Below are 9,250 nucleotides of genomic sequence, written 5' to 3'. Positions count from 1 at the left end.
ACTTAGCCACTCTACTGTAGTTTGGCTCTAGAGGGTTTCACACCAGCAATTAAATTTAAATGCCCAGGTTAGAAGTAGCATATGTCCCTTTAACTCGCAACTCATTGGCCAGAATTAAACACGTGGCCCCACTCAGCTACAGGGAGCAAGGATGTATAATCCTACTGTGTTCTCAGAATGAAGAAAGCAGGAAATACCCGGAGAATAATATGAATGACTACCACAGAGTGCATGTATTAAAGTTGCATGTTTGCATGCCTGTCTTTTCTACTACAGAGTAAACCCTTCAAGGTCAAGAACCTATCTTATACACAGAGCCAAACAAATGTAGTAGATGTGCATAAAAAGGGAGAAGCTGAGGGAAGGGAAAAGGAATTACAAAAAAGCCAGTGGACAGGACAGTGATTGTACTGGTAATGAGGGAAATAATTATCATTATTGGTAGTGGTGATAGTTATGGTGATTATATTGTTAAAGCTAGTAGTGGTGATGTTCTTAAACGAGCAATCTATACTCCTATATTCATCTTCCATTATATCCTCAACCCATTTCAACCTGACTTCTTCCCCCAACTCCCAATTCCCTGAAACTATGCTTGCTAATGTAATAGGCAAATTTTTAAATCCTTTTCTTGCTGAACTTCTCTGCTATATGTAAAACCACGAAACATTACCTTCTTGAAATTTTCGACTCCATGCACCTCTGTGACACAGCAATTTCATGGTTCTCCTCTGTGTCTCCCCAACCATTCTCTGAACTTCCCCTACTCTTCCAATTCCTTAAATATTAATATTTCTTAGGACTTTATCCTCCTCCTGCTCCTTTTCTCACTCTGCTCTCATCACCTGGATGGTCTCACCTACTCGCATAGTTTTCACCACCTTCTATAATGCTGTTGGCTACCATACCCATATTGCCTGTCCATACTTTCTCCCGACTTTCAGAATCATGTATTCAACTTTTAGTCTCATACTCTCGCCAGGAAGTCCCATGGATATTTCAAACAAAACATGGCAGAAAATACACTCCTGTCATATCTCAGTGGTTGCAATGCCATCCACACCAGTCATCCAAGCTAGAAACCTGCGAGATGTTATGCACTCTTCCTCCGCGGTCCCATCTCCCTGTCTAGCCCAGATATTTCTTTCTCTTTCTTCCTTTCTAGAATACTGTCTTGGACTGTATTCCTATCAACTTTCATCTAGATTACCAAACAGCTTTCTAACTTATTTCCCTAATTCCTTTGGTTTTATTGTTAAATGTTTTGTACAGAAAACTATAGCAATAAATATGATATGTCCATGCATCCACCACCCTGCTTTATCAAATCTTAATTTGTTGTAATATTTGTAACTGATTTTTAAAGGAAAATAATAATAGATCTAGGTGAATTTCCATGTGTCACCACCCCTAATCTCATTTTCTCCCTTTTCTCCCCAGAGACAATCAGTATCATAAATTTAGAATTTGTCATTATCATGCAAGCTTTAGTTAAATGATTACATTTGTATACATCCCTAGAACATATATAGTATTATTTCTCAGGTTTTAAACTTTATATGTGAGACCAAACCACATGAATATTTCTGAAATTTGCTTTTCACTAGGTATTATGTGTTATAAAATACAATTTGAAGGCGCCTGAGGACTTCAGTTGGATTTATAGGTTGATATTTTATCCAGCAAACCTCTTATTTGTTTTAATAATTTATGTGTAGGTTCTCTTGAATTTTCCTGAATTTTCTACGTGGACTATCACACAGTCTTCAAATAAAAACAGCTTGTCTCTTCCTAATCCAGTTTAGATACACTTTGTTTTTCTTGACTTTTTGCATTGGTTAATAACTTCAATATAATGTAGGACTGAAGCATGTATTAATGTTTATTGAAATCCTGACTTTATGGGAATATGTCAAAATTGTCACAATTATATATATGTTTGCCCTAGGTTTTGGATGGATACATTTGATTGAATTTTATCGAGTGCTTTTTCTGCTCAAGTGATATGATTATAGGACTGTGTTTTTTTTTTAGTGTGGTATATCACTTTAATAGATTTTCTGATAATTAATTATCATTTTGTTTCTGGGATAAACTCTACTTGGTTGATGTCTTGAAATCTTCCTGGGATTTGTTTTAATCAGGTATGGTAAAGTGACAGATATGGAGACAACTGCCTTTGAAATAAGAGCTTATTACTCACAGTTTCCAAGAGAAGAAAACATGTCACACCATGCAGGGCAACATGGGGAAGTACTAGGGTCGGTTAGGAGGCAGAAGGAACAAGGGAAAAATATGAGCACAAGCCTTCATTGTTGTTTTGGTGGGAAGAAAAAGGCAAGAGAAGTTAAGCATTTTAGGATTGGTTAGTTTGAATAATTTCAGTGGGCTCTGGGCTATGAGGGTGGTCCTCAGTTGTCCTGTACCTGCCCCTGGAGTGATTTAGGGCAGGGGGAATATTGGCTTGGTGTGTGAGAGTTCAATAAAGGAGGTAGTTGGGAGCATGGACTATGGATTGGTTGGTTTGCATATCAAAGACATCCTGGCAGGCAAGTTTAATATCTCTAGGAATTAGCTAGCTCTGAAAGGGGTAGTCTCTTCAGGATTAGCAAGGTCCCGAGATGTCAAAGCCTCATATAAAATACAGAAAATAAAAAATATGATTAGTACAGTTGAGATGCTTTTATTTATTTATTTAGTTTTAGTGCTGTTGGGTTTGATATGGTAACATTTGCTTCATGAGATAGGTCTAGGATTTTCTTTTCTTGTACATTACTTCATAAACTCTGTGTGTGTATGTGTGTGTGAGAGAGAGAGAGAGAGAGAGAGAGAGAGAGAGAAGGCTTTACTGGGGATCAGGCAGGGCTGGGGCAGGGACCATGCTGGGGGAGCAGGGTCTCCACATCAGGCCAATACTGGCCTTCAGAGCAGTGTTGGGGAGCTCAGGGCTGAGCTCTACTGGAGAAGGGTCCAATCAGGTACCTCAAAGCAGAGGCAACCACTGAAGGGAAGGATGGTCTGGTTGGCTTATGCAGGAAGGATAAGATTGGGGGGGTGGGGAATTGCTAAAGAAAAGTAAGGTGCAGTAAACCTTTAAAGGGGCAAGATGAACAGGGATTAGAGGAGGGGAAGGGGTCTAATAAGGCCTGAGGGATGGGGGAGGGGAAAGAGAAGAAGGAGAAAGGAACAAGAGGGATGATTCTGGGGGTACAGGGAGGTCCAGCTTTTCTTCAGGGCCCCAGTGAAGCAGGGACAGCTCTTATCTTCTGGTCTTACAGGACTCTACTTGTTGCTCAACACAGCAATCTTTATGTACACAGGGCCTGGGCAAAGGCAGCTGAACTTTATGTAGGCAGGAATCGTCTTCAGGCCTTCTAAGTGGGCAATGAAGTCTTTCATGTTTGGAAATGCATCCAGGCACTAGGGCTCAAATATATGGTGCAGGTCAAGACTGTCATAAGCAAGAAAATCCACAGAGGTGACCTTGTCTCCTGCAAACCATGGACTCTTCCCCAGAAAGTGAGAAGAGCTTCATCTTTTCACAGAGCTCCTCCAAGTACTTAGGCTTCAGTTTCTCAAAGTCAGGGCTGTAGCAGACACTGACCAGCTAATTGGAGGTGTCTATAACCTAGTTCTCAAAAATGTCCACATGAATCTTCTCTTCTGTCTCCACTCATAGGTTGTACTTGTAAGCAATGTAGCAAAAGATGGCATCGCTCTGGGTGATCTCAAGAGCATCATCAATTAAACAGGGCAGATTGGGAAAGTCCAGGCCTGGCTTCAATTTCTCATTCAGCCATTGGCTTCTGTCATGGTCAGGAGCATCCCCCACCATGTACTTCTTTTCCTCATAGTTTAAGTCTTTGTATTCCAGAAGAGGGCAGATGGTATGAGCCAGCCTGTGAATGTTCCAGTAACCCAAGTTCATGGCCATGGTTTAGATTTCTGTGGACTCAGGGGATGGCCTCAGTGGAGCTAGGCTGAAACTTCATCCTTGCAATTTTTCTTTAAGTTAGAAATTATACCAAAATAAAAAGTTATAGGGAAGAAGGAAGGAAGGAAGGAACCAGAGGACTGTGAGCCGCTCTAGCAAATTAATAAAACCCAAGGAGGGGGTCATGGGAACCTCTGATTTATAGTCAGTTGGTCAGAAGTACAGGTGACAACCTGGGCTTGCAATTGGTATCTGAATTGTGTTGGAGGGGGGACAGTCTTGTGGGACTGAACCCTTAACCTATGGAATCTGATGCTATCTCCGGGTAGATAGATAGTGTCAGAACTGAGTTGAATCATAGGACCCCCAGCTGGTATCTGGAGAATTGTTTGGTGCTATGGGGAAACCCCACACACTCACACATTGGAAATCTGGAGAATCAGATCCCATTGAGTGATATACCATACTTATGAATAAGATATTCTCTGGATATATTGTATAACACAAGGAATATAGCCAGTATATTATAATAACTATAAATGGAGTATAACTTTTAAAAATTGTGAATCACTATATTGTACACCTGTAACATATAATATTGTACATCTACCATAACTCAATTTTTAAAAAAGAATTGAAAAAAGGGACTCAAAAAAATAATAAATAAAAAATAAGTAAAGATATTCTCTCTTATCCTAACACATTGAATGATCCAAGAAACTCCTTAGAAATCAGTATAAAATTGGAAAAGTCGTCTCAGTTTGATTACACTTCAAGAGGCCTAGAAGAGAACATGTAAGATTTCTGTGAAGGGACTCATTCTCAAAATGGGCCACAAAGGATTTCCACGCATAAATATTTTCTCCCCTTCCACCAAGGATGAGCTCATAATAAAAAATTACAACCAATACAAGAAAACAGGCCACCATGAATAAGAATCAGCATAAAAAAAACATGAAGCGTACTATTCTTTTGAACTTCATATAATGGAATTATACATATACTTCCTAAGCACATTAAATTGGCTAAAAAAAATAAGAAATTAAAAATCATGGAGGGAAATACTGCTACCAACAAAACAAACAGAAAGATTTGAAAACCAGCAAAATGAAATTTTCAGAAATAAAAAAATATAGTTTTTGAAATTACCAACTCAATGGATATGTTAAACAACACACTATACATAGCTGAAGAGGGTGATGCTGAACTAGAAAAATAGTATGAAAGAAATTACCTAAATGGAGTACAACTGAAAAGGAAATAAAAGATGTAAAAGCACAATTAAGACTTAGAGAATAGAATAAGAATGTTCACCATATCTCTAATAGAAGTTCCAAAAGAAGAGAACCCAGAGCATGAAAGAAAGATAATATTTGAAAAGATAATGACATTGAGAATCATACTAAATATCAAGCTGGATAAGTAAAAATAAATCCCCAAAACACACTCAGGCACATCATAGTGAAACTGCAGTATTCCAAAGACCAAGAGAATATCTTAAAAACTATCTGGGAAAAAAACTGGCAGATTAAATATAGACTGACTTCATACTCCTTATCCAAAAGATAAGGAGGACAATGGGGAGCTGAGAGAAAATAGCAATCTTTTAAGATCAGTTGAAAGAAAGAGATTTGTAGACAACACTGAACTTACTACCAACATATCATCAACGAAGAAATTTATACTTCACAGTCACCAAAACCCTGGATGCTTTTTTCTGCTTCTCAACCTGGAACTCAGCAAGTCCAGTGCTACTGCTTTGCTTTCTGTTCCATTTTCTTGTTTTTAGAGCTGGCTGTATCTTTTTTGGTTTTCTATTTTTACATTTTATCTCTCTCTGCTATATGTTTGGACCAGAGGGGTATATAAAACATGAAATCACTGTGTCATCCTGACTGGAAATCTCCCTATTTCTTTACCTTCATTTCAATGTCCATATAACCTCCAGAATAATCTAGCTCAGTGCTTCTTAAACCACCTATGGTGAAAGATTACTGTGATAATTTGTTCCAATAGATGACAGACCCATACTTTGTCAAAGTCAACTGCTCACTCCTTTGAATGTGGCAGCAATGTCAAATTGCAATAAAACTTTAAAAATACTTAATGTCAATTTCTGTACTAACTGCAGACAAGTAACAAACTGTTCCTGGACTAACATTGATACGCGGACCACACTTTGAGTAGCACTGATCTAGCTAAAATTCAAATCTGCTATTTCCTCTACATCAGGAAGCTTCTAGCTCCAGAAACTTATAGCCACTGCCATAATCAAAAAGCTGCTGTAATCAGGACACCATTATTACCGGCGCTAATGCAGAACCACACCATACCTGCTATGATCCACACCAGGAAAACTGAAACCCCACACCCTGCCCCTCAATACCCATGAAGTTAGTTACTTGACATTGGGAGCTCTGTTAATGCTGCTTCAAAAAAACTCTGCCTTCCATCTTACATGAGTTATATACATGCAGAACCCAGTTGCCAAGGAGTCTGTGGAACATAGATTTCAATAATCCAGCCTCTACAGCACAGGACAGGACATGAGATCAGTGTTTTTCATACTGCATGCAGGTCATAATCCATTAATGGATTGTAAAATTCATTCATTTTAAGGGTCATGATTCATGTTTTTTTTAATGAAATGGAATGAGATGGTAAAGACTAGAAAACATCATGGTGCACATTCAGGGCTACTATTGTTTCATGGAAATTTGGTTTCAGTTGTATAAATAGAGAGAATGTAATATAGATGTGTACTGGGATACCATTTAAAATGCATTTTTTCGGCTTCCCTGGTGGCACAGTGGTTAAGAATCCGCCTGCCAATGCAGGGGACACGGGTTCAATCCCTGGTCCGGGAAGATCCCACATGCCATGGAGCAACTAAGCCCATGAGCCACAACTACTGAAGCCCACGCGCCTAGAGCCCGTGCTCCGCAACAAGAGAAGCCACTGCAATGAGAAGCCCGCGCACCACAATGAAGAGTAGCCCCTGCTTGCTGCAACTGGAGAAAACCTGCGCACAGCAATGAAGACCCAACGCAGCCAAAATAAATAAAAATAAATAAATAAATAAATAAGAATAAAATAAAATGCATTTATTACTGTAGGTTGCAATCCAAAAATTTTTAAATGCATTATAGTAGCACAATGCTTCTCAAACTTTAGCCTGCATCAGAATCCATATATATATATGTATATGGAGCAAGAGAGCGAGGGGGGAAGAGAGAGAGAGAGAGAGAGAGGGAGAGAGAGAGTGTTATCTCACTATTTGGTTAGACCTTCAAATAAAGTAGTGAATATTTTGATATTATTTTAGATTTATTATAGATTAATAAAAGTAATTCATACTTCCAATCTGGTCAGAATTTGATCAATTGCCCAATACAGTTTCACTGCTTTTGGGAAAATAAAGTGATACTACTCTTTACTTAGGATGAAGAAAACATACTGGTAACTTGATGCTAGCAAGACATTACAAACACACAAAAAGCCAAATGTGGTATTTTTACCATAAGTCTGGCTACTGTGAGGCACACAGACTGATCACAAAATAAGGCTAACAAACCTCTTCCTAGAACCAGAGCTTGGAGAATACTGCATACTGTGTCCCTCTTGCAGAGTCATCATACATATTGGCACCATAAAGGCTCCAAGAGGTCATGTAGCAAAGAAACATGTTCAGTTCTGCTTAATGCAGCATTTCCTATCCTTGTAAGACTATGAGAACCTTCATATTATTTATATTTATTCATAATATCAGTTAGCATTCTGTGAAAACAGTGCAAGTTACAGTACACTTTGGATTATGCAAGTTTAGAAAAACGGTCTCCAAACTTTTAAATAATACATCTGCAAGCACTATTATATACTACTTATATTTTACATACATTATACAACCACTGTGTGCTTAAGTATTACATACACTGTATAACATACATGAAACAGAAATTTAAGATGATACAGTATAAAATAATATTATTAAAAATCTATTTTTATTTACTCATGGTATAAAAATTCTATATTAATATCAGGCAAAGTAGATTTAAAAGCAAAGAAAATTACCAGAGATTAAAAAGTGACATTACATAATGTAAAAGGATCAACTCACTAAAAGACATAAGAGTTCTAAATGTGTATGTATGCACCAAACAGAGCTTCAAAATACATGAAGCAAAATCTGATAGAACTGAAAGGAGAAATGGATAAATTCACAATTACAGGTGAAAAAATTTCACTCCTCTCTTAGTACTTGACAGAACAAGTATACAGAAATTCAGCAAGGATATAAGAGAACTGAACAAACTTATCAATCACCTGAACCTAATGACATTTATTTATAGAAAAATTCACTTAACAACAGCAAAGTGCTCACTTTTTTCAAGTGCACATAGAATGTTCAATAATATAGACTATACCCTGGGTACTAAAACAAAACTTAACAAATTTAGAAGAATTAAAATGATGCAAAGTATGTTCTTTAACAATAATGGAATTAAACTAGAAATTAATTACAGAAAGATATCTTGAAAATCCCCAAACCCTTAGAAATTAACACACTCCAAAATAATCCATGGATCAAAAAGGATGTCCCAAGGGAGATTAGAAAATATTTTGAACTGAGCAAAAAATGAAAATACAACATAACAAAATTTGTGAGATGCAGCCAAAATGGTCCATACACCAATTAAAAGACAATTGGCAGATTGGATTAAAAAAACAAGATCTACCCATGTGTTGTCCACAATTATCTATAATTAGGGAGAAATGTATAGCATAAATGCTTGTATTATTAAAGAAGAGGGGTCTCAAATGAATAATCTAAACTGTAAAAAAAAGAGCAAAAATAAGTTCAACAGCTCTTTTTCACATTTTGCTTTGGCATAGCCAGTGAATTTGTGTGTGGTAGAAAAGATTTTCAAGGTCACTCATTTCATTTCAATATACAGTTTCAATATGTAGTTTCTACTTTGCAAGAAAATATAGCCGTCAAATCCACTTAACCAGTCTCATGGGAACTTCAATACCCTGGAATAGAACCAACAAATGGTGAGGGGACCTCAGTCAACCTGTCTGCATTATGAGATCTCACTTTTCTCTCAGGGAACCACGGACACTGGGCATGACACACAATAGCCTTCTATGCAGAGAAACTGAGTGAGACCATCAGTGTCAGTATGAATATCAACTGTTGATAAAGCTTAATTTCTTTCCTATTTTTTTAAAGGAAAAATTCTAATATTTTCTTCCTATACCCCAGTGTATCATCTTACGTACCCCTACTCAAAAATGTCTAGGCTAGAGAATAAA

At 37.4% G+C, this 9,250-nt stretch overlaps 1 pseudogene across 1 annotated transcript; it reads right to left on the bottom strand.

The window, feature by feature from the left end:
• Positions 1-606: 606 nt before the first annotated feature.
• LOC309652599 (glutathione S-transferase Mu 4 pseudogene) lies at positions 607-8,639 on the bottom strand (annotated as a pseudogene). Its single transcript has one exon. The product of its transcript is annotated as a glutathione S-transferase Mu 4 pseudogene (transcript).
• Positions 8,640-9,250: the final 611 nt, after the last annotated feature.

Source organism: Balaenoptera physalus, assembly GCF_965194825.1.
Source record: "Balaenoptera physalus genome assembly, chromosome: X".
Taxonomy (NCBI): Eukaryota; Metazoa; Chordata; class Mammalia; order Artiodactyla; family Balaenopteridae; genus Balaenoptera; species Balaenoptera physalus.
Note: the sequence above shows the minus strand (reverse complement) of the source record. Positions and strands in the feature narration are given on the sequence as shown.